At 35.5% G+C, this 7,117-nt stretch overlaps 1 long non-coding RNA gene across 1 annotated transcript; it reads left to right on the top strand.

The window, feature by feature from the left end:
- Window positions 1–249: 249 nt before the first annotated feature.
- LOC132156478 (uncharacterized) lies at window positions 250–1,260 on the top strand. Its single transcript, XR_009437433.1, has 2 exons — window positions 250–346; window positions 1,176–1,260. It is a non-coding gene; the product is annotated as an uncharacterized LOC132156478 (long non-coding RNA).
- Window positions 1,261–7,117: the final 5,857 nt, after the last annotated feature.

Below are 7,117 nucleotides of genomic sequence, written 5' to 3'. Positions count from 1 at the left end.
TTTAAATGCCTTTGCTGCCTTTACATAATTTAACACACCTCCTGAATAACAGCAAAAAAAAGGACTTAATAACTATCACATAGCATGCAAGATGCAAGAATAATCCAATAACAGTCTTTTATTATAATTCACAAATCAAACACAAGGAGTCAAGGGGCTGAGAACACAGGACAGAACAGAAATGGGGAAAGACTAATGACATAATAGAATGAACACAGGTGAACAGAATTAACTAATCAGGGTGACAACGGAAAACTAGGTCATGGGGAGTGAAGCAAAACACAATGGAAACACAGAACAAGCAGACATGTTACATAAAAAGACTAAACCAAAGTTTATAACCCTGGTAAGAACAAGATGCTGTTTTTCTTTTCTTTTCCTTTTAGTACAAACTGTATCCATAGAAATAAGGTTTGTAGGTTTGCATCAGTATTCTGGACAGTTTCTGAAGGAAAATTAGACAAATAATGATTATTCAGAACCAAAACCAAAATGAGAAAACTTAAAAAAAAGGATAGCATGATGCATACAGATCAACTAACCTTAAAGATTTGGTTTTCAGGTTCACAAAACCTTCACAACTCAATTCAATTCAATTCAATTCAAGTTTATTTGTATAGCGCTTTTTACAATACAAATCGTTACAAAGCAACTTTACAGAAAATTATGTTTCTACAATATTTAGTAGTAGCTAGTAGTTTGTGCACGTTTGACAGGATTTTATAAAAATAAAAATAATAATAATACAAGACGTAGTCAGCTAGATGATGAACTATCAATATTATTAATTAATAGTAATTATAGGATGCAGTCACACATGTAGCAATAATTGTTAGTTCTGTTTGTTGATTCAAGGTTAGGATCATCTGGGGTCCTCTGAGGGTCAGCATCATCTCTTCTCAGGTGTTCTGGATCCAGACTGGAGCTTGTGTAAATCCTAGTTACCCGTGGCAAAACATAGAAACAAAATAGAGACATCATTAGCATAGCTGCTGATCCAACAAAGTAAAATTAGTTTAACCCAAGCTAAAGAATAAAAATGCAGATGCAACTACACTCACAATTTAAGAGATACATTATTCGAATGCTTGGCGAAAGAGATGCGTTTTTAATCTAGATTTAACAACTGACTTTTTTTTATTATTATTACAAGGCACTCAACACAATAGTAATAGTGACCCATGTGATGTAGTAATTGAGCAATTGACAAGGAGCTAGTGGACAGTTGCCATGGCAAAAGAAAGCAAAAACAAAAAATAAGCATTTCCAACACAGCAAACAAGGCTTTCCCCACTCGTTTATCTATCCACAGGTCAATACAGTAACGACATCAGGAAACACCACGGTCGACAATCTCATCACTCACTCCAAACCTCAGAGAGAAACCGAACACTGAGAGGCGCAATTACCCAGCACTCCGTCTCAACAGGGCATCGCCACCTCGCTGGACCACACTCCAAACAGAATAAACATTTGATTTGTTTGTTGAACATGACTCTAGTGGTCCTCGCTGTTAAATGGAGCAGTGTGAATGACCTACGAGACGCTGAGGCCAATTTTCCCAGCCTCAGCCTTCAAATCAGACAACAGATTGGTTTTCTCCTGATTGGTTGGCATTCAGAGAGAAGGAACCCTGGGTTTATTTGGCCGCATGCTGTGAATACACAGAACACGTCAGATGCAACATGTCACAAAAATAGATGGGCTTTCCACTCTCCTATTAAAAAGAATAAAGGATGAGGTTTTGAGTTCACACAGATTAAATGCTGCCATTATTTACTCACCCTCTTGTCGTTCCATCTGCAGTTATTGTTTTCCTGTGGGGGAAAAAAAAGAGATTGTTTTAAGAAATTTTTTTCCAATAACAGTTCATAGTGGCCATGTCTGTCAAAGACAAGTAAAAGACAAGAAACCCCAAATTAATTTGCAACCACCCAGATCAGTCTAGTCCTTATATATACATGTTAGTCTTCGATCCCATTTGATAGTTTTGTATAATAAGGAATGTTTTTGTGTTTTCAACGTGTTGTCTCTCCTGAATCCCTGTATTGGCTTATACTCTTCTGAGCAACTGAACTTATCATTTTGGTGCTTCTCACATTATCATGTGATGAACCAGTTTAGTTGTAGAAATTTGGATAAAAGCACCTAGAACATGAATAAATGTAAGGCAGAGATTGAAATTTAAGTCATTTTTCACTGAAAATGATTATTCATTACAAATATCCAAAATGACATGCCATGTTGACGTATGACACATCTGAGAGCCAATGCCAGTTGATGTCAACGACATTAGATGTCATTATTTGTGTTTGACGCTTGTAGTTGGGGGAGGAGTTAAAAACAATGTGCCAAGTCAGACACCTTCTGCTTTCTGTAGTGTTGTTCGCACAGTGTTTGTGTATTTTATCGCATAATTAAAAGCATATTTTGTTAGATACCATACAATTCAGACATTTTCATGAAGCCACAGAAACACTTTTCATTCAGTAATTTAAGCAATGCTTAATACCATGCATGTACTGTATATAAAAGAATAACGTTTAACATAAGACAGTACTATGAAAATACCAATGAGGTGGGGTCTATTTCTTTAATCAGTTTTATTTTGATAAACATGACACAGTTTAACATTAGCATTACATGAAACGAATTTCTGCTGTTATAAAAGCACATATGTGTGAGCATTAGCAGAACTGAAGGTGAAGAAATAAACATGAAACATGTGACTGTTGTCGTCTGTGAATCGTGGCCAATCATGAAACAGTCGTGTCACCATCAGATCTTTTGCTGCCGCTCTGGTTGTGCAAAATGAGTCAGCCGGCTACTCTCAGATCACTTTTGTTGTATCTTCATGCCATATGTCACGGTGATATGGTGTTGGTGCAGTCTCCCCTGTTGAAAAACCAACTCATAACCAACTAACGGCCAGATTAAACCAGCTCAAACCTATTACCATGCTTCAAAACATACCTGACCAGCATATGCTGGTTTTTTCAACCGGGTCAAATTGGAAAAAAAAATCAAACTGGCATGCACTGCTTCAAGTTAGAGAGCGAATGGTCTGCGCAGCTCCACATCAAGTTGAACACACCTATTATACTGACTGTGATGTCATGGCAGTAGATCAAATTGCTTTATGGGAGCACATATCAAGTTAAATATATGAGTTTTCCAGTGAAGAATGACTGAATTTTTGCTCTTTTTCTCACATAAAGAACCATATGACTTCCAAAACACATAGTTGCATGGACGAGTCGTACAATCTACTTTTATGGTGTCATGTTGTTGTTTGTTTTGGAGCTTGACTTAACTCTTTGTATAAAAAGTTCTATTTAAAGATTCCTTAACAATTAAATTATATTTAATCATTAAAATTTAATAATTAAATTAACAATTAAATTATACAAAATATATAAATAAAAACAGCATACATCACAATGACCACGAGTGAGTTAATAATGGCGCAATGTCTGTTTTTGGATGAAGTATTCCATTAAAGGGAGAGTTCACCCCAAAAAATTAAATTCAGTCATTATTTATTCACCCTCATGTCGTGTTTTTTTTTTTTTTTTTAACACAAAAAATATATATTTTGAAGAATGCTGGGAAACAAACAATGGTAGTCATTGACTTCCACGGTATGAAAAAAAAAAAAAAAACACTGGAAGTCAAAGGCTAACTGCAACTGTTTGGTTACCAGACTATTTTATTTTATGTTGAACAGAGGAAAGAAACTTGTTTGTAAAAAAACTAAATGATGTCAAATTTTTATGTTTGGATGAACTGTTCCTTTAAGAGACTAGTGTCCAGGAGAAGTTCTGCACTAGTTAGCTTGACCCAGCCTTAAACTCTTCTATATTCAGTGCTGGCGATACAGCTCGCTATATGAGACTTACTCTCTTGATTAGCAGGTCATTTTTTTCTAGTGCCAATTAAAATGAAAGAGTAGCGCTGGACAGTCCTCCACACTTGGGTTCCGTCTCCCCTTCCACCTTTTTATTGTTTCCCAGCACTCTCATTCATTGAGCAGATGAATAAATGGAGAAGGAAGAGTTACTTTCTGGTTTCTAATGTGCAAACGCCTCATTTGTGTAATTGTGTCATGCTTGTATTAGCACTGGGCTTCAGGTGCCTAATTGCTCTGCTTTAATATTGCAGAGGGCACTCGTTTCCTCACAGTGACGGCCGCTAGTTTTATCGACTGACCTCAGGAATGAAGGAGAAACAGAAAGACACTGAAAAAGAAACTTCCAAAGACCAGGAGTACAAATACAAAGAAATGACAAGTAGAGTCTTGTTCAATTTGTCAACTTGGAGCTTCTAAGGGTGAGTTCATTTTTTGAGTGATACTTAACCATCGAGACAACAATACAACTTGCACAATTCCAAGTACATATCACTCTTACCAGTGCACAGCTGAGAGGATGTGGGCGATAAAGTCAAGGGTGGTTATGGTGGAATACAGACCAGTTTTCTGACGATTCATCAGAAGGCTTCAGCCGAAAAGGCTTAGCTCTCTGTGAGCAAAATAAAGAAGCAGTCAAGTTTTCCTTTGAAAACTGAGTGCTGAGAGAGCAACTATATATATCAGTTTATCAGGAGGCTAATGTAGCTAATACATGCTCCATTATTAAGAATCTGTGACCTGAGGGGCTTTTGTTAAACAAACTGAGATGACATGAACGAAGAGGATTAGAATAATTAAAATAAATGACTCAATCTGCAAAAAAAAAAAAAACACTTCAAAATGTTTTCGCTGCTCTCACCTGTTGTCTAAATAAATTCCAATTTTCAGCAGGTGTCTGGCAGAACACATCACCAATCTTTTTTTTGTATCTTTTTTTTTTTTTTATCAATCAGGTAATCAGGAGTTGATAAATGCACATACTGTCATTAAAAAATAATAATTTACTTAATTTTCAAAAAGTTGCAGGATTTACTGAGAAACATTTAATTCAGAAATATTTCTCAAAAAAATAAAAAAGAAACAAATAACACCTTGGAATAAACATTATTATTATTATTATTTAGTAGAAAGACAAAATAAGATAAAAAAAATGACCCAAAAATCTGATTTATTTACATATTTTAAAAACCTTTTTTTATTATTAAGTATATATAATTTTTTTTATTGAAAATCATAAAATACGTACTAAGGGTAGGTTTACACAACAATAACGTACTAAAAACTAAAAATAATAATTTGCTTTTTTTAAATGGTTCTGTACAGATGGTAACATTGTTGAAATGATTACTGTTCACACACAGCATTCTTTTTACTACACCTGCTGTAAAATCTGAATTTGGTAAAATCACCTTCCGTTAACAATGCTTCTTCAACCTGAAATGCTTTGAAGAAAAAAATGTAAGATAAGCACTATATTTCCACTTTATGATTTTAAATTTTATGTCACAGAAACGTTCAGCTATAAGTGTGATTGTATATAGGCTGCTGTTCTGATCTGAATTCTGTATAGCTTTATGTAGCTGTCATACTGCCTGTAATAGGATGTTTTGGTTATTAGGTTATTGTGTTATATGTTGTTTGTTATTGTATTTAGATTTTTGTTCTTGTTAGCTGTTGTTGTATGGTTTATGTGGTGTCTAATACTTTTTGGAGTATATTTAAAGCTGGGTACTTTAACTTTTACTTGAGTAAATTTTTTGGGAAAAAATCTATACTTTTACTTCGTTACTGTGGGCGACGCTCCTCTTGTTACTTTATCTTAATGCAATAAATGTTATAACTGCTTCAGTTTATTCCAAACGCGCCGTCTACTTTTCTCTGGGCAATGAGCGATGCCCATTCACGAATGATTCATTCTTTTGAGTCAAGTCTGTTCAAAGGCTTGATCAAGCCAATTGGCAAACGAGTGAATTGGTTCATGAATCAGTTTGAATGATTTGTTCAGTTCCCTGCCACACACGCTGAGCGAATCTATAATTAAGATATTGATTTCACAGTGTGAACAGTTTCAGTGATTTTAATGGGAGTTTCTGAGGTTGATTGAACTCTAGACTGTCAGTGAAAATGATCTTTAATAATGTAAATGTTATTTGCTCTCTTTGTGCAGTTGACATTGTACAGTTAAGTAGCCTACCACTGTATTGCTGCATTCATTGTTAATGAGTTTTTGGGAGGTAGAATAATGGGATCTTCATGTGGTTCTTTTAGAAAAGGTGCAATCAAATGTATTATGTGAAAGTGACGTGACATATAGCCAAGTATTGTGAACCAAACTCAGAATTTGTGCTCTCCATTTAACCCATCAAAAGTGCACACACACAGCAGTGAACACAAACACACACACACACACACACACACCCCCGGAGCAGTGGCCAGCCATTTATGCTGCGGCGCCTGAGGAGCAGTTGGGGGTTTGTTGCCTTGCTCAAGGGCACCTCAGTCGTGGTATTGAAGGTGGAGAGAGAACTGTACTTTCACTCCCCCCACCTACAATTCCCACAGGCCCGAGACTTGAACTCGCAACCTTTGGGTTATGAGTCCAAATCTCTAACCAATAGGCCATGACTTCTCCCATGTGTGATATGTTATCTTGGAAGCTTTTGAAATTGTGGATCTGTAATGTAAATTAGTTGTTATATTATTACATATAAAAATGACTTTGCTTAGTTTTTGTGTTTTGATTCATTTAGGGATCCCACTCATAATCCCATGTCATTTGTTTGTGAGCTGGACCATGCTGGTTGCTCTGTATGTTTTTGATTAAAAAAAAAACAAGGACCTGTAAGAAGAGGTTAATAGATCAGACTAGTCTCATTGCACTGCATGTTTTTGATTCTCAAAAAAGAACTGGCTCCTAAGAGTACTTTGTTTATGAATTGGAATATTCTGATTGGCTAAAAGATGTCTCATAAGAATCAACTTCTCATGAACCAGGCTAAGTCTACTCTGGTTGCACGAAATGTTTTTGATTCATAAAAAGAACTGGTTCATAAGATTCATTTGAATAGACTGGTTTCAGTGCATGTTTTTGATTCACTGAAAAGAACGGGTGATATAGTGTTATAGAGTTTAGAGTTAGATGAAGTGTCATGTTATTTATGTTTGCTTTTGTGAGAGGACAACACAATATAATTTTTTTTTCTCACC

Source organism: Carassius carassius, chromosome 14, assembly GCF_963082965.1.
Source record: "Carassius carassius chromosome 14, fCarCar2.1, whole genome shotgun sequence".
NCBI lineage: Eukaryota > Metazoa > Chordata > Actinopteri > Cypriniformes > Cyprinidae > Carassius > Carassius carassius.
Note: the sequence above shows the minus strand (reverse complement) of the source record. Positions and strands in the feature narration are given on the sequence as shown.